The sequence below is a fragment of the Lissotriton helveticus genome, chromosome 1_1, assembly GCF_964261635.1.
Source record: "Lissotriton helveticus chromosome 1_1, aLisHel1.1, whole genome shotgun sequence".
NCBI lineage: Eukaryota > Metazoa > Chordata > Amphibia > Caudata > Salamandridae > Lissotriton > Lissotriton helveticus.
In genome coordinates, this window is record NC_136057.1 from 738,075,122 (window position 1) to 738,094,353 (window position 19,232).

Sequence of the window (19,232 nt, forward strand, 5' to 3'; positions counted from 1 at the left end):
ACTTAATTTCAAACAACAATTCATCATTTTTGGTGCATTAGAGGAAAACACATTTCATTCAGCATTGTGTGTCTATATAAACTCATGACAAACATATATTCATAGATTCATAACATAAAGCAAAAGACATTAAAATCAAATCATTCAATTACACCAGTCGGTAATTCAAAATGCCTGCCAGCGCTAAGACTATTTTCATTATGCAGTTTTGAATGGCGCTAAGACTGACAGACTGCGGGGATTAAACTGTTTTTACAGGTTCTCTCTCGGGGTATATTTCAATGTGGTAACACCCTCACTAGAGTCCCAATAGATGTAGGTCCCTCGCTGGCGAATATGGATGTGCCGACGTGTTTCCAATCCCCCTCTGCCTTAGAGGATTATCATCAGGGCTTAGACCACGGTGTAATCTATGTAATTAACAAAAATGAAAATCATAAATTATAACTCAAACAATTTCTCTCCCTTTCTCGCTCTACTTATGAAGGGTAGGTTGGAAAATATTTATGTAGTACCTTACGTTCTTAGGTTTGCTTTGTACGCTTTTTGTTTATCATTTCTTCTTCTATAAGGGTGATATACCTAAATGTGGTCGAATTAATTGTGTAAGTGTGTGAGTCTGATCAATAGAGGCAATTATTGGCACAGTTCTGTCGTATTTATTAACTTACTCGGATCGTCACACGTCTGTTCAATTGACTGCCACCTTGTGTCCTTAATATCGATTGGAGTTAGCCAAGGCTATTTTTTGGGGCTTGGGATTCCGCCCTGAAACAAATGGATTGCAGTCATTTAACAAAACAATGTCACTCACTGTTTCCAGCATAGACAGAGCTTATTCTGACATTCCTCTTACTTCTCAAAGTGATTCTTCTTGGACAGTGGATTTTTACATCCTTTTTGCTTTCATCATCCTTGGGAGTAGTCACGACTTCCTGGCAAATTCAAAAACGAGAGAAAGAGCTTTAATCACTCTAATAATGCTCTCTATTTCAATTTGTAACGCTTGTTTGTGGCAATTATGTGCTCCCATGCTTATGCATCTTCCTTACTGGCTCGGTGTGCACATTATATCGTTTCCTCAGCTACCCAACGGGTACTGTTTCACTGTTCCATTACTTGTACATTTTGGAACACAATGTCCGTTCCCAACATTACCCAATGTGCATTTGAATTCTCTGCTTCTCTACTCAGTTATTAGATAGTCAAGCGCTATACCAATGCGCGTTGGTCTTTCTGTTTCCCCTCATAGTCATGCGGTTTTCAATTCTTAATGCCGCTGGAATTGTTTTAACGCAAACGTGTCACTTGGCACAAGCAACACTGCTTCAACACATCAAATCACTATTGAGTCTGGCGTGGGCAATACATCAAGGACACATATTCCAGCTAGCTGGCACTCCTCCATAAAAACTGATACACCTGTTGTCTGTGAAATGGACATGACAGACACACAAATGATCTGCTGTGTTGGTCTGAGTAAGCAGAACAATGTATGACGTTAGAGACACACGTCACCTGACCTGCATAAGAAGGTTGTCAACACATCCAGACAACTGACTTGAAGGCACACACCCAGGTCACATGTGCTATCTATTGCATATATCAGACATATTGTGAATAAGGTGTGCATTTGTCAAAACAACACCACAGCCATTCTCAGAATGCAGACCTGTATGTTTGGGGACAAATGATGTATGATGCCATCACACACATAAGCTGTTGAAATGCCCATGTGGCATGGTGTGCGTACATGTGAAACCCTTGCAAGCACAACACAGACCCATCATAGATGCACCTACAGCAGATTAAGTTGACGGAATACCAACCGCAAGCCCAATCTTTAACATGGCACACACATGACATTGTCACACAGGGTCATGCTGAGCGACTATTTGTCAAGTGAGACAGTGCCCCTGTCCATGGCATCACGAGACAGATGCCCGTACTGAAGAGTATGCCATCCCAGTGTTGATGTGCCTCACAACATGTTTGTGATGATTCTTATGGGACAAGTGTAAAGGTAATGTGTACCACATAGTGCCCCATCACAAATTACATGTCTCAACAGGTCATCACACATCAATTGTGCTACAAGATCACATGCCCTGTGCTATATCACTGTCTGCCACACCTAGGGCCTGCTCATGTAAGGATGCCATGCCAATATATACATGAACATCCTTCTTAGGACCTTACCCTACATCCCTGCCATGTGTTTTACTGGTATCACTATTGTAATGGTGCCATGCGTGAGCGTGTGAAACTCACCGTACCCCTGCATTCACTAGAGCGTGTGAAATGCCCAGTACCCCAATAGTACGTGCGTGTGTGCGGGACGTTTCACCATTGCAATCGTGCCATACGCGAGCGAAGCGTACCACAATAGTACGTGCGTGTGTGTGGGACGTTTCACCATTGCAATCGTGCCATACGTGAGCGGGGCGTACCCCAATAGTACGTGCGTGTGTGCGGGACATTTCACGATTGCAATCATGCCATACGTGAGCAGAGCGTACCCCGCCATTGCGTATGTGTGTGCACATTGTTTCACTATGGAATATGTGGCATTTGCGACGAAAAACGCACCCTACTTGTGTGGGGATCCCAAAAAATACATAGGGAACACCTAGGGGACGAGTAGAATGCCCAGAATGCAGGTTAGTTGTCAAGGAAACTGAGATTTGAGTGTGTGCTACAGGTGTCCTGCAAAATTCAGTTGGGCAAAACTATACAATGTTGCAAAATTTGTTGTGGAGCTAAAGCTCAATTTTTAAACCATGCAAATGTGTGTCAGGGCCTTATGTGGAATGGGATTGGATGAAACATAGGATGCTAAGTAATCTGGCCTATCACACTGTACTCTTGAGACTGACCAGTGGCGTCACTAGGGGGGGGGCGGGGGGTGCGGACCACACCGGGTGTCACCCCACCATGGGGTGACACCAATCTGGTTACGCTGCTGGCTCGCTGTGTAACACAAACACAGCTCTGCATTGCAGTGCAGCCTCAAGTCTGCTCTGGTGCTTTATTATAGTGCAAGCGCACGGTGCGCATCGCACGCACCTGTGACCCACCGTCCATGTTCCCAAGTGCTAATGTTTCAGCCTCGACCCAAGCTATTCGGTCCTCTGCCACTTACAGGGCAAGGAGATGAGGGTGCCTCCTCACTGTTATCCGAACACCTATCTGATCAGGGTCTCACTCCGCTCATGCATGTGATGTAATATTTACGAAATGTCTAGATGTCATTTCCTGCTGGCAGGCTGAGTCCTTGTAATGTAACTTCTGGAAGGTGCTTGTATGCATAGAACGTGTATGACTGGTATCGAAGTGTCTGTCATAACTTGCCTATCTAAAATGTGTGAAACACTCTGGCACCCTTGCCTAGGGTCACGAGAGTGCCAAAAACAAATGAGAAAAAAGAGCTTCCAGAAGGTTTGTCTCCAAAGACCAAAGTCATTTTCCTCTGACTAGCCCGGGAGACATTCACAGTTTTTAACAGTGGAACACTACGAAAAAAGTATTTTTGTACATTAAGGGGATATATAGAAATACATGACTTCCGAAGTCAGAACGTGAATCCGCGCCTCCGTTTCTCAACTCCCTGGGTCATACGGTAATTCTTGAATTTCAGCAGAGCGCGTGGCATCTTGGACCACAAAACATGTCTCACTGTATGAGTTTATCCGTCAGTGGAAAAAAAACGGCTTATGCAGTAAAATTCATCAAGAACAGTGCGCTGGCTGAGAAAGTGAAAATGGCTCGTGTACAAAAACACCTAAATCTTTTTTCTCTCAAAGGTATTCCTAATTCCACGCTAAAGGAAATGATGCTAAGTAGAAAAAAAGAGTGTGGGTTTATACCTGCCACGCACAAGTCTCTGGCTTGCCAGAATAGTGATATAACTTGCAAAAGGTAATACACAATAGTAAGCATTCTTTATGGCCCTTGTTGCGAAGGAATGGAGAGGGGCTGAGGCGTTTTCTGCTGGTGCAGCAGTTCAGGGAATGAAAGAATAAAGGAGTGAATAAAAGACGAATCAGGCACAGCACTGAAAACCGAATATCTTAGCAGAGTGAGTGAAGGCATCCTTGTGGGTGTAATAAACATTTCCTTGGAAGACAACAGAGAATTTTGGCTGAAGTAAGTCAGACCCTCGGCATTTCTTCCTGCACAGGTGAGAAAAGAGGCCGTTAATGGGGCAGAGAATGAATGTCATCTCCTTACAAGTTTGTAAAACCCCATTGTTCATGGTGCTGTTATTGTGCTGAAGACAGTGCAGGGGCAGATGTCTGAATTTTTTTTACATCCTTTGAACATTTTGAACTTCAGTGGCGCAGGGTATTTTATTTATGTCAACATTCAAAAGCGAGGTAACCTTAAAAAAAAGTGGTATTACTGATGGTACCGTCTGCTACAGCGCGTGACACTGCTGGGATAAAACCAAGGTACTGAGTAGTATGATTTCATATACCCACAGCCCTCTGAGTGACCTGCTGGTACCTGGACTTTAGGCCCCTTATGGAGTTCAGTTTATACTATTTTACCTGCTGCCATATTTCTCCTGTGGGTTAAAAGGTTTAGTGGTGCAACTCTGTCAAACAATCACTAACCAGCAGCGAGTAAGTGCTTTACATAGCACCAGTTGCATTACATGAAGACACATTCATTTTTTGTTAGGCACGGGGAGATTAAGTTATTTGCGTAGAATCACAGGATGTTCAGCGTCATTTTCGAGACTCGAGCCCATGCGGTTAGTCGTGAAGGGGTGACACCATGAGTTACCCGCACCGGGTGACACCAACCCTAGTGACGCCACTGGCTCTGATTCGTAACACTCGAGTTAGTTACAGGAGTAAAGAATGTCATCATATATTCACGCTGGTCCCTTCATTTAAACTCTTCAGAGATGCATAAGCTCGTTTTGTGGACCACAAATACATTGTTATATCTGTCAGAATTGGCACATTATTTAAAATAATCAGTATAAAACAGTTTTGCTGGTGTAATAGATTCAGAAACAGGCTGCAGGAAAAGGAGAAGGACAGAGGTAAGTGAAAATATGCTGATCCCTGAGCTACAGAGGTAGGAAGATAGGAGCAAACAAAACAATTCTCTATCTGCATTATCCTGACATATTCATCTAAAGTCTGAAAGTACACATTATAGCTAGAGACACTTTCTGACTTAGGGACACAGGAAATTCAAAATTTATATATGTGCTTTTTAATAACAGGTTTAACAGTAAGGTTTGTTGACAGGTTGGGAATATCTCCCTCCAGCAGATAGACATCTAACGTCTACCCAACTAGAGACATAGAAATGGCAACTGCCAAAGTTACAAGCAGAAATGTGCAGTGTTGCTGCACCATGTTAGCTTGAATCAGATCAAAGAAAAATCTTATTGTTGATGGATTGGCTTTCTACAGCTGTTCTAATGCCACTACCCTATCTCGAAAAACGATAGTGTTTTTTATTCTGTGTCAACTGGAGGCATACGGCTTTAAAGTCCTCTAACTGTTACCCTATCAATCTTATCGTCTGTTTTGCTTCTGTCAACAGTTTGCACAAATTGTTGTTTCGTCTTGGACTCACGGAGGTTCGATGTCAGTCAAACACTCATCGGAGTCGATGTCAGTTCTGGTAATGTATGTCCAATAGGAGCCTGTATATTTGCAATTTGCTTTTCTCTCTCTTCTGGCTCGGTTGAGGACCGTCAAGTCTGGGCTCTCGTCACAAGTATCGCGTGACTCTGGGAGTTCTTATTTCTCTAACTCACTATCTTTCCTAATTGTCTCTGGTGGCTTATTTACAAGCCCCTTACGCCGCTGGTGTGTCACTTTTTCCATATTAAAAGTGACCCACCGGCGGTGCAAGGAGCTTGTAAATAAGTCCCCTGGGGCCTCATTTATGAAAAGTGACGCATCGCAGTGTGAAAACAGCAATGCGTCACTTTTCATTGCGCCCTTCTTGCGACACCAATGATGCGTCATATTTACAGTATGACGCATCATTGCGCAAGGAGTTACAGATACGTCAGTATTTCTGACGTATCTGTATGGCGCAAAAGTGACGCATTGCTGGAGTGTGTCAAAAAAGTGACGCAACTCCAGCAATGTATCCGTTCACATGGGGCAAGCCCCATGTGAAAGGGCCTGCGTCAGTCTTACTCCTGCTGTGAGGCAGGCGTAAGAAATTGACGCATTTGTCTCCTAAAAGTGGTGCAGTGAAATCACATAGATTTCACTGCGTCACTTCTACGACCCTTTCTTGCGTCAACACGCCTCCCTTGCATACATTATACCTGCCGCAGGTATAATGTGGCGCAGGGGTTTACAAAGTGACGCGTCTACCTAGATGCGTCACTTTGTAACTATGGCGAACAAAGGCGCATTTTTTACGCCGCTGGTGCGTCATAAAAAGTGAGGCACCAGCGGTGCAAAAGTGACGCATAGCCTCATAAATGAGACCCCTGGTCTTTTAGTAGCTGTCAACAGTCTCTTTCATTTAACTTTTGTCTTTGGCTAAGGCTTTTCCGTCAATGTCCGATTCTGGGATGTACTTGTGATTTCGGGTTCATTTTTTTTTAATATATCAGTTATAAATCAGACATTATAGCATCACATATTAGGATGTAAAATATTTCCACATAGATAACTAAGATATACATTTCAGAAACTTTTCATTGCCTAGGAAGAAGGGGACACATCAAAAATAAATAATTCAGGTGGCAACCCGCAAATGATAAATGACATTTTTCCCATCCTCCTAGGGTAATCCACCCTCTGTTGCAAACCAGCATCTAACCAGTCCTTACCCCCACTTCGCCTTAGGAGCCATTTACTCATTGGGGCCCAGATCTTCTGCCCTTCATTTCTTACCACTGCTGCCACCTTTACAATTATACAATGTTCGTTCAAGATTATAAATAGCAAAAATGCGGCCTAGCCAAGCCTGATAAGTAGGGGGCTCCACGTCTTTCCATTGAGTGGCAATAAGCAACCGAGCAACCGCGATCATGATGAATGTAAAATTCACATGGCGATTATCCAGTTGCACTTACTATCATGGCCCAATAACATCATTAGAGAGGTTATAACAACTCTCCTGCCTAATGTATCATACAGGAATGACTCAATCCCTTCTATTAACTGTGTCAACTTCCCACACAGAAAATACATATGCACCAAATCAGCTTGTCCCCGAGCGCATCTCGGCCATAAATCGTCCTCCCTCTTCCCCTATCTAAAATGTTTGGTCGGAGTAAAGTACAAATTAAAAATATTTAGTGTTGGGCTTTTAGATTTGCAGCTAGAAAAAAATTCCGATCCTAATGCAATTGACCTGTAAAAATCTAGATCTCCATCACCCAGCCTCGGAGTCCAATTCACTTCAACCTGCTCTAGGTCATCAGGAACTGCATCCAATAAAATGTTGTGAATGTGTTTATTCCTAGAGCCGGAACTCATAGCTACCTCCAATAATGGAATTTTATTTAAAGAGAACTGCTTATGCCGGGCTTGGGAGAGATAGCTGATAACCTGAATATATTTAAAATATGATCCTGCCATTACACCATATGCCTCCTGAAGATCAGGAAATGTTCGGATTTGATTGGCCCTATATAAATCCCCGATTCTGATTATGCCCTTTTGTTCCCATTGTTTACCTACGGCATCATAGGTCACTGCAGGAAACGGGGAAGACTGCCAGAGCGGTGAATATCTATTATATAGAAGCATCTTCATAATTTTCACCAATTTAGACCAGACTGTCCATGCTGCAATCACACACTTAAATCGTGTTTTCTTGTATATCTAGCTTCAAGTTGTGTAAGAAGCACTCCACGAGTCGATCTACCCATAACCAGCTCATAAATAGAAGGAATAGCTGTATCATGCTCCTAGCCCCTGCTTTTTTGTTTAACTTTGTTTTTATTGCATTTCAACATATTTGCATTTTACATTGCTTTTTCTAGTTGATCATTGTGTATTTGTAGTTATTACAGTTCAGATCACGGTTACATAGAGACAGCGCCCTTATTGTTATTCGGCATTGCATACAGTTTCATCTGGCATTGACTGTCTGTTTCATGTACTGATATAGTAACATAGCACATTGCAAAATGTTCCTTACAAATTACTGTCACAACAACATAACATAGAACGTTGTACCCTGCACCCGGAGCACTTACAGTAGAACTATTAATTTCCTCGTGTCCTACCCGTGACCCCGTCCGCACCCGCGCGCCGGACCCAACACAGCTTTGTGTCTGTGCAATGTGTTTACCACAGTCTTCTATTCAGTATAATGCGTATTGTCTATAGTTCGGATGATAAACCCTATCGTTATGAGGGACCTAGGCGTACGCATAGGAGGCAAGGCAGTGAAAGAACATGCATGCACCTGTTTCAGACGCGGGGATAAGATGCCAAACACCCCCCCACATTCCGTTTGGCTACTATGAGTCCCAGGTCTATATACCTGAAAGTCACCTGGTGTCTCCTCCTGGATCTGGGGTACAGCTCCAAGATGCACTGCTCCCATGTCCAGTCCAGTCATCGTTCCGTGCATTGAGTTAAGCAGCTGGTGACCACACCCCAGTATCTTTGGATGCCAGCACAGGTCCAAAGCATATGTAGCAGATCTGCTCCCACTACATCACACCTTGCGCATTTGGCGTCAGTGTGGCCAAAATGCTGATTTATATGAAGGAAGAAAGGTAGCACTTTGAAATTATGAGTGAGGAATAATTGGCAAGTCAGTATGACCGGGTGGAAAGGAGTGTTGTAAAGGTTGGTTGAGAGTAAGAGTTAGCTATGAGTGAAAGCGGGTGAACGTCGGAAAGGAAAAGAAGTCTCTACTGGCAGTAAATCAATGCTTGGTTAAGGTGGGAGGACACAGCACTTTTTCCCAAAAATAAATGACTTGATGAAGGGAGAGGGTAGAAATAACGAGGTGGTTAGTATGAGTATTTCCAGGATGCTTTGAAACAACAGGGTTAGTATATAAGGACTAGGTGGGAGGACACCAGAGAGCTTATTGTACTTGCACTTAGTTATTACCACGGTTCTTTTAACAATTATTGACAATAGGAGGAGGCTTGAATAGAGAAAAGGGAGAGGGCATGATTTATGAAGTAGTTCGCAGTTGTATTTCATTATGATTTGAAACAACCAGATGTTGTATATATGAATTAGAACGGCATAATCACGTGATACTGTTTTATTTTACGTTCCAGATTCCCCTGACGAAGAGCCTGATAGGCTCGAAATGCATTGGGATAATTTATATCATGCTCATTTTTACACAGAGATCAGTTTGTGTGTACTTCTGTACGAAGCTTGGAATGGCATACAGTATGTATTTGAAAATGTCTAATAAAGACTACAGATTGTATCTCACTGTCTCCGTTGTGGTAAAGGAAACTAAGAATTAAAAAGTAATAAGGAGGAAGAAAATCGAACTGATTAATAGATTATTGTGGAGTACTCGGAGGAACATAATTTATTGGAGGGAGTTGTTCCCACTTAGCGCAGTGCACCAGGACAAGAGTACAAGGACAGTGCTCGGTTCTTTCATAGATTTATATGCTCCGGCATCAAATAGGCTCTATGGACAATATAATATTAAATAAGCCTGAACCGGACATTCCTCAGAACGCGCACTGGACTTTCGAGGATATTTGCCCAGTCCAGTCTGTGGCGGCCAGCTGTAGGTCCGCGTCCCATCAGGCCCGGAGGGAGAGTAGCTGCGGCGCTGTGTGTGTTCGGAGAGATTCTGCACACCATTTTGTTAAGTGCCAGCCTGTGCCCAGTTCATGTAGGTATTGTACTGTTAAATGGGTAGCAGGCTCCTGCGTCATATCCCCCCCCAACGTGCACTTAGTGAATGGATTATTGCAGTATGAAGCAGGAATTGACCCTGCGGTAACTCTGAGTTCTCCACCAGTTCTGCAAACGGGAGGAGTAGCCCATCAGCATTTTGATCTGTCAGCATCTGCACTCCTGCATCTTCTCAGTATGCAAGCTCAGTGCTAGTTATTGCCCGGAGCCTTCGTGGGGTGCCTAATATTGGGAGCGATGGCACGTATGGTGTAACACGTTGCGTAATATAAAGACTGGGTCGATAGCATTGGTATGCCACTCTCACCAGAAGCTGTGTTGGTGCACTGCCCGCTCGGCTCGAGTGGAACAGTGTTATAATCTGGGCATGAGTAAGCTCGGGTTCCGTTGCCGTGTCCGCCAGTTGGTGTGCATCAATCCACCACACCACCCATTGAAGCTGTGCAGCCAAGTAATACTGCTCCATGTGGGACAGTGAAAGACCATCCTGGCCGGTCGACAGATACATTTTAGCTAGTGACAATCTGCTCATCATCTCATGCCATATGAATTGCCGCATGTCTGACTCCAAAGTCTTAAAAAACGGGGGTCTGAGGTGCAATGGTAAATTTGTGAAGTAGTAGAGCATGACCGCCAGCGGCAAGGTAGGCCAGAATGACATCTGCGCTCTAAGTGCTGTAACAGCTCGGGTCAGGTTCCCATCGAGGAGGTCCTGTGAGTCCCTATAGATAAGGATCCCCAGGTATCAAAACGCTTCAGTCTGCCAGTGGACTCCTCTGCCACCAATGATCAGGTGCGGGTCAGGGGTGGCCTCTGCGAATGGATATAAACAGGACTTATCCCAGTTCACCCTCAATCACGAATTCGAGGAGCGTGGTCTCAAACGTTCGAGGCGCTCGTCCCACATCTCTGAGATAGATCAGCAGATCGTCTGCATATAAGGAGACAGCATGGATGCCGTCCCCAAGTGGTATTCCCCAGTCGACCTGCGTAGCTCGGTGTGCTTCCGCCAGTGGTTCAATGACGAGCGCGAACAACAATGGGGAAAGCAGACACCCCTGCCTCATGGCCCGCTCCACAGTGATACGCTCTGAGACATATGGGCCTGTCTTGACTATGGCCGTGGGGCGTGTGTAAAGCAACTTGACCAAGCTCAGAAATGTGTCTCCCAGGCCATAGCGTCGCAGCGACGCGAACAGGAATTCCCATTGAAGGGTGTGGAAGGCCTTCTCGAGGTCCAATACCAGACACCCAGCCCACGACCAACTATTCCCTGAGTAATGTGACACACTAAAGAATCAACATAGGTTTAACAATGTTCTACGTGCCGGCACTAAGCCACTCTGGTCCGCATGGACCAGGTGCTGCACCAAGAGGACCAACCTGTTCGCCAGGTTATTAGCCAGTATCTTACAGTCCGAGTTGAGCAGTACTAATGGGCGATAGGACCCCATGAGCTCCACATTCCTTTGGGGCTTGGGCATAGACACCAACAGAGAGTCGCAAAGTGTGACTGGGAGAATGCCCTCCTCCTGCAAGTTGTTGTAGACTGCAAGCAGGTGCAGCGCCAGGACCTGTTGATAGGCCTTATAATATTAAGCTGGAAAGCCGTCAGGTCCCGGGACCTTGCCGGTGGCTAGTGAGCTGATGGCTAGGTGCACTTCCTAAAGTGTGAGTAGTTTGTTTACCTTGTCGCATTGGTCAGCTGTGACCTGTCGCAGGGGCAGAGGGGCAAGGAACGTATCTATGTCTGCCGACGTTGCACAGTTGTGCGAATGGTATACTCTGGTGTAATGCCCGGTGAATGCACCATGTTTGTTAAGCTGTGCAGTGAGCACTTCCCCCTCCGCAGACCTTAGTCTTATTATGGGCATATGCGCAGTTTCCTTCCGGATCAAGCGCGCCAGCAACCTGCCCGCTCTATCCGCCGCAGCATGTGTGTGCACAGCATGTGACGTGTAATTCAAGCAGCATAGGCATTCCATCACCTCGGTATGTTTGGTTCGCTGCACATTTAAGTCCTGCTGCATCTCATCGCCCAGTCCCAGGCCAGCCTCCAGCCGCGTTACAGTGTCTCCAATGTTCCTGACCTCTACATCCAGCTGTCTCCTGATGCTCCAATTCAACCCCATGCTTTGGCCCCTCACCACTGCCTTGCCTACATCCCACAGTGTGCCCACCTCCACAACAGACCCCACATTATGCTCGAAGTATGTGTCTAGTGCCTTGTGTACTGCCTTCCGAAATGGTGGGTCTTCAAGTGCCAAGGGTTGTAATCTCCACAGATGAGTGATGGTTCCCCTGCCTCTCCATGCAATGTCAGCACGTACGGGTTATGATTCGAGTGTGTCTTGCCTAGGTATTCCGCATCGGTGCACTGCGGAAGTATCGAGGCTCTGGCCGCAAAACGGTCAATGTTTACATGTAATCTATGTGGATGCGACTAATGTGAATATCTGCGTGTCTGTGGATGGAGAGCCCTCCATACATCCGTTAGCCACCACCTATGCAGGCATTCGTTGTTGCCATCGTCTGTGGTAGTGGAGTAAAAGACCTATCCAGTGTCGTGTCCGGAACCGCATTAAAATTCCCTCCCAGAAGCCAGTGGATATCACACCAGCATGGGGAACATCCTTTACGACGAGAATGTTACCCCGTGCTACCATTACGACGCGTCTCTTACACCGCAAGTCGTAACCACGACTTGCGCTGGAGGGCGCTCAAGGACAAGGAATAGTTAATTTATTATTCCAACACCTTCCCTACTATCCACGGGGACTGGTGTTGGAATAGTAAATTAAACTATTCCTAAGTTCGCACCCTACAGCGCAAGTCGTGGTAACGACTTGCGTTGTAAAACACGCGTTGTAACGCTACGCGTGGTAATAGCCCGCGTCGTACCGTCATACATCCCACCAGCATGACAACCGGTCGGTCAGCGACCACCAGAAGTGACCCTGTTCCGTGTTCGGAGCATAAATGGAACCCAGTATTACCTGTGCCTCATTTAACCGACATTTGACAAACACATACATGCCATGAATATCTATGGCCGAGTCTTCTAGCATAAGCGGGTACTAGGGAGTATCCACCCCAGTGCACCTCTGGCATACGCCGAATAGCCCGTGGCAAAGATCTGCCCCCTCCACCTCGGCTGCAACTTACAAATCTCTGGTTGTGAGATGTGTGTTTCCTGGAGGAGCGCTACATGTGAGGCATGGCGCTTTAGATATGCATACGTGTCATATCTACGGGCCGGGGTATGGAGTCCCCTATCATTCTAGGTGACTACCTTTGTGAGAGACATATAGTTTATTGATAGCAGTCTAATTTACGCGGGTTAGTGACTGGGGCATAGGGGTGGCCCAGGCAAGTTCGAGCCATTACTGAGTGCGGCCGTATAGACCAGCAGTGCAGGGATTTAAAAACTTGAACAGGGGATGGGAAAGGAATCCTAGTAGGGGTTAACTGGGAGAAAGCAGACAAGCAACATATACCCGCTCAAACTATGAAGTATGCCATAAGGCAACGTGCGACTAGATACGCCGTTTAGTTCTTACTGGATGGTGGGGTGGACTAAAGCTGGCTGTGAAGGGGAGTGGATGTTGGTAGATCCGCTCTGTGTATGCAGATGTGTATATAACCTTACTTCATGTATCATGTCCCGGTGACTAGCTGTCCGGTTTGCAACCCAGTCCACAGAGACCCACCAAGCCATCTCGAAGCAATCCTTGTCACAAGTCCATCGCCACATTTATATCATAATCGTGCTGCAAGTGTCACATTAGCAGTTAGCATCTCTTTATGGTACTTGCGTGTCCTTGAACTGCACCATAGTTTTACATCAGGTCGTCCGCAGTCTGTTGTGTTACATGTGGAAGCGGCTGTGAATCATCGTGGATCGGCCACTCAGTCTGCGAGCCATCCTCACTTAGTGATTACTCAGACGAGGCATCAGTGTCTCTGTGACTCCGACGGTCACCCATGTCTACTACCGCCTGCAGTGCGTCCCTCCTCTCGCGGAGCACCTGTTCATGATCGGGGCCCACAACCTAATACTCCGACGTCCCCATCGCCTGCATTTCACGCCAGTTCTATCGTCCTCTGCAAGCGCCCGTCCACGGGCCCATGCGTCTGTGACTCTGGCTCGGGGAAGTGTGATGCCCTTTGGATTCAAGCCATTGCCATTTATCTTTCGCTGCATCAATGAAGTGTGTAGAGCCATCTGCTACTACCCTCAGCCTGGCTGGGACTATGAGGGAGTATTTGAGGTTGAGTTCCCGCATTCACCGCTTGACGTGAGAAAGGTGTTGCGCTGCTGCTGCACACTTAGTGCATAGTCCAGAAAAAAGAGCACTTGCGAGTTATTCACTTTGATCGCCCCTAGTTTTCTGGCTTCATGGAGCACTGCATCTCTATCTTTAAAGTTCATGAGGCAAACTAAAAAAGGCTGCGGTCCACAGCCCGTTGGTTGCCTGCGCGCCGGCACCCTATGTGCCCTTTCCACCATGAAGAATGGCGAGAGCATACCCTCAGGCAGCAACGACCTCAGCCAGTCCTCAGCATATGCGGCTGCATCAGCACCCTCTGTGCCCTCCAGCAGGCCCACCACTCGTACGTTATTTTACCGCAAGCGGCCTTCTGCATCGTTCATTCTGCGTTCCAGAGAGTGAAGTCTGGCCGTGAGGTCGTGTACTTCCTTGGACACCGCGTTGGCCACTGGGGAAATTTCTTTCACCTCCTTTTCCAGCTCGTTAACCTTCCCAGCGAATTTACCATGGTCAGCGTGTAAGAGTGTGAAGTCCGACGTGATTTTATCAATGCGGCCTTCCAAGGATGTGCGGGTTTGCGTCAGCGCCTCCCCAATCTTTGTTACTGCCTGTAACACTGAGTCTATCTTGGACTCCAGACTTGTAGCTCTGGAGGTATCCGTCATTTCAGTCTCTTGATCCGACTGGGTGGGGCCTGATGTCGAGTGGGTGGACGATGCTCCCGTCCCTGTGCACTGCCTACCCATCCTGTTGTGGGTGCAATACCCTTGGCGCGCAAGAGATGTGGTAATGCTTCTCGCCTCGCCTCTTTGATCATGCAGGAAGATGGTCAGGTCTGTGCACCCTGCTAAAGTGCCCCGTGTCTGGCTTTGCCTGGATTTCCCCCCTGATCGCCGAGTAAACTCAGTCCGCGCTGTAAAACTGCTTATTCCTTTAGTCAGCTCGGGGTAAGCAAACTGGTCTCTGCCGTCTATGCACACCCTAACTGCCTCACTCGCATTCTGGCGCCATCCGTGTCCTCATCACCATTTGCCTCAAGTCTGCCTGCAGCACCCGTCTTGCGGCAGTACACCAATTGTTGTCGCCTATAGTGCACATACCCTGTTGGAGCAGCTATGTCTAGCCAACCATGTTGCCTACTCCTGTAAAGTCGTTTGTCCAAGCACTGTGTTTCGTGGTGCCACAATGCAGGCCTTGGACTACATCGGGTCTCGTGGGGGAGGTGGGGGAAGGCTCTCAGTGTCGGATGTGGTGCGCGGGGCTCTCAGGCAGACCAGGACCCAGCAATGGTGACCTCACCTGCTCACAACGCTCCCATGCAATTGCTGTAGAGGAGAGGGGAGGCACAGGCCCGACCTCGGCCATTCCCTCAGTCTCCAGTGGCCTTTACTGCACTAGCCGCGTTCAGGTGTACCTCAGGAGCCATTCGTTGTCCTCCGGGGCCGTCTCCTCTGTACTCAATCAGCATCCATCAGGAGGTCGCCCCTCCCACTGCGCAGCTCATATAGCGACAGAGGTCCTCTGCACCTCGTTCCACGTCTTGGGGACTACTCCCGCCGCACACCCCTGCTACACGTGGACATGGAGTCCCGTGCCTCAGTGCATCCCCAGCTGGCCGAACACTTCTTCCAGGAGGTCTGGCAGCCCACGACGGTTCTCCGCCGCAGCGTCCTCTTTAGTGCGGCCGGAACTCGTCTCCTCGAGGTCCAAGGGCCGGGTCCCGCACCTCGTCCCCAGTCTCCAGACGCCACTCGCGGTGGTCAGATGTCTCCACTCAGCCTCCACCGGGCCCTCCAGAACACAGACCCTGCAGCCGGGTGTCCGACAAGGCTGCACAGCACCCTGTCCAGGCCCACGCTGCCAAATCCTTTCCAGCACCCGAAAAAGACAGCGAGCAGCCGTCTCAAACTCGCGAGCTGTGCCCAGCGGTGTGTCCTCCCTCAGGTAAGCGATAGTAATCGGCTCGATGGCACTGTTACGGGCAGGATAAATGTCGGATTTTCAAATCACGGGATGGAGCCTCGCTAGAGTGCGTCCGCCATCCTGCCCAGTTAGCCACTCCCCCATATTCCTGGCCCCTGATATTGACATCTGCATTCCCCCGCCATCTGTTGTAAAAAAAGTAGCGTAATAATAGCAAAGCGTATTCAGAACTGCCCATCCTCCACGATCTTTTGGTAGGATAGAAGCCTTAACAAACGACAAATTTTCTTATACCTCCAATTAAAACAAATAAAGATAATCCAGCTTTTTTAACTAATGAAGTTCAATTTCCAAGGGAATGGAGCGGAAAAGATACAAAATCTTATGGAAAATCATCATCTTTAAGATGTTACACTGCAAATTATCATGAGATGTAACCTATCCAGATGTTTTAAGTCTATACTGATCCTATTAATCATGGGACCTAAATGTATTGGCCACACTTCACTAACCCAAGATGGAAACTCTAACCCAAGACACACTGCTACATCCGATCTATGATTATCCATACAACGAGAATTATAATTGCACACAATCTGAGTTTTTCCTGCGTTTAGGAGATATCCAGAGGTCTTACCATATTCCTCAGCCAGCTTCTCAATTTCTGTCACTGCCATCTCAGGGTCTGAGCAGGTCGCAATAGCGATATCATCCACGTATGCCATTACTTTGGTGTCAAAGCCATTGATGGATACTGGCTTTGTACACTGATTTTGGAGTAATTGCTGAATAAACGGATCAATATATAAGGCAAACAACATTGGGGAGCAGGGACAGCGTTGCCTTGTTCCCCTGGCAACCTCAATGCAACCTGACTCTTGGACATGATCTGTAGTCTAGCATAGGGCCTAAAATACATTGCACGTATTGCTGTAATAAGCCCCGGACCGAACCTCTTCCATTCCAATATCACAAATAGATAATGCCAGGCCACAGGGGCAAATGTCTTTTCTGCATCTAGGAGAATCAAGGCCATCTTCTCCCCTAATACTTCTGTTGCATCAAATAAGGCGATGGTTCACCTAATATGGTCAGTAGTTCCCATCCCCGGAATAAAGCTGCGTTGCCAGGGGGAGACAACCTGAGCTGTAAACCTACTCAACTGTGCCGCATACATTTTAGAGTAAAGCTTAGCATCGGCATTGATAAGTGAAATTGGCCGATACGAGGCTCGGACTGTCCGATGACTTATCTTTTTTTTAAAAGATAACTATATTCGTCCATTGCCATGAGGCCGGTGGCGTGCCACTTTATTGTACCCTGATAAACAGTGGTGCCAGTTCTGCCTGAAACAGCTTATATACTTCTAAGGGTATACGATCCGGACCCGACGCCTTTACAGAAGCCATAGATTGTAAGGCTTTTATTACCTCCTCCAATGTAATCTCTGCCTCTAACTCTTGTAGCAGCTCATCGTCAATCCCAAGAAGATTCCTCATATTCTCTATCTGATTAGGGGAGGAGGGATATATATCCCCTTGCTGATATCAATCCTGATAAAAACATTCAAATACTTTAATAATATCTTTTGATCCTATGACATACCGTCCATCCAGCCCTTTAATTCATGCAATGTTGTTCCTTGCTGACTTCTGCCAGATGTTTACCCACAGATTCTCCATACTCATATCTATCTTCTTTATGTGCCTGATATGCTGATGCACAACTCTTATTATAATAGCTACTGATTGCAGCTTTAGTCATTGCAAATTCTTGCTGCAGGGATGTTACTGTCACGTGTTGCTTTCGACTGATCGCTAAAGTATGATCATTTTCTAGAATTGTTAATCTACCAATCAGACCCTCTATTTCTGCTTTCTCCAGGCGCCTGTCTTTCCCAACAAAGCTGATGACTTTCCCCGAATGCCCACCTTAAACCTATCCCAAACCATGCTTCGAGAAGTACTACAGTGGTTCTCATCAAAATATTGTTTAATCCATTGCCGCATGTGTTGCATAAAGGGGGTATGGTAGAGCAGTTTTCTATCAAACGTCCACTGGGACTGAGCTCGTACAGCCCGCTGTGTTACACATTCCAGAATTAATGGATTGTGATCAGGTAATAGTTTAGGCAATTTCTTAATTCCTACATTATTTCCGATTGATGATGATAAAAGAAATAGTCTAGCCTGACATATTTGCTGTGAGAATATGAAACATACGTGTAGCCTGGATCTGAAGGATTCTTCACACCCCATACGTCCACTAAATCAAAGCTTGTCTTTAATGCCACCAAAACTTTATGTACCAATGGCTTCCTCCCTTTATATTTTGTTCTAGGATCCCAGCACACATTAAGATTAATGTTCAAATCCCCACAGATAACTAATAGTTCTGGCCAGGTTGCCAGCTCAACTTCTGAGCATTAAAAAAAATTGGTTCACCCTGGTTCGAGCCATAGATAGTACAGATTGTCAGTCCCATCGGTAATAACACAATCACCCATCTGCCCTATTTATCCTCCTTTACCCGAACAACCAACCCCACACCATTTTTAACAAGTATAGCAACCCCTCTTATATTGGAAGTTTGGGTAGAGCATGCAGCCAGGGTGTAACCACTAATCATCAAGGGCCAGATGTAGGTGGCCATTTACCGACCGGTAACAGACGATTTCGGCCGTTACCGACCGGTAAATGGGTATTTGTGATGTAGGGGCCCTATTTTACCGATTCGGTAAATTTACCAAATCGGTAAAATACCGAATCGGTATTTTTACCGATTCGGTAACTTCCTGATGTAGGTGGGACTCTTCTGAGTCCCAAAGGCCTTACAGATTCGGTATTTTACCACCCAATCCAATTGGGTGGTAAAATACCGAATCCAGGTGTGCATGCACACTTGTGCATGCACACCTATACCATGTGACAGACAGACATACCCTTAGGGCATGTGTGTGCCACATGGCCCACATGCCTGTATATGGGGTGCTAGAGGGTGTCAAAGTGACACCCCCTGCACCCTTGCAGGAATCGGTATTTACCGATTCGGTAATTACCGAATCGGTATTTCCCATTGATTCCTATGGGCTTCACAGCCCCTAGGAATCAATAGGAAATACCGATTCGGTATTTACAGATTCGGTAAATACCGAATTTTAAAGAATCGGTAATTCAATTACCGAATCTTC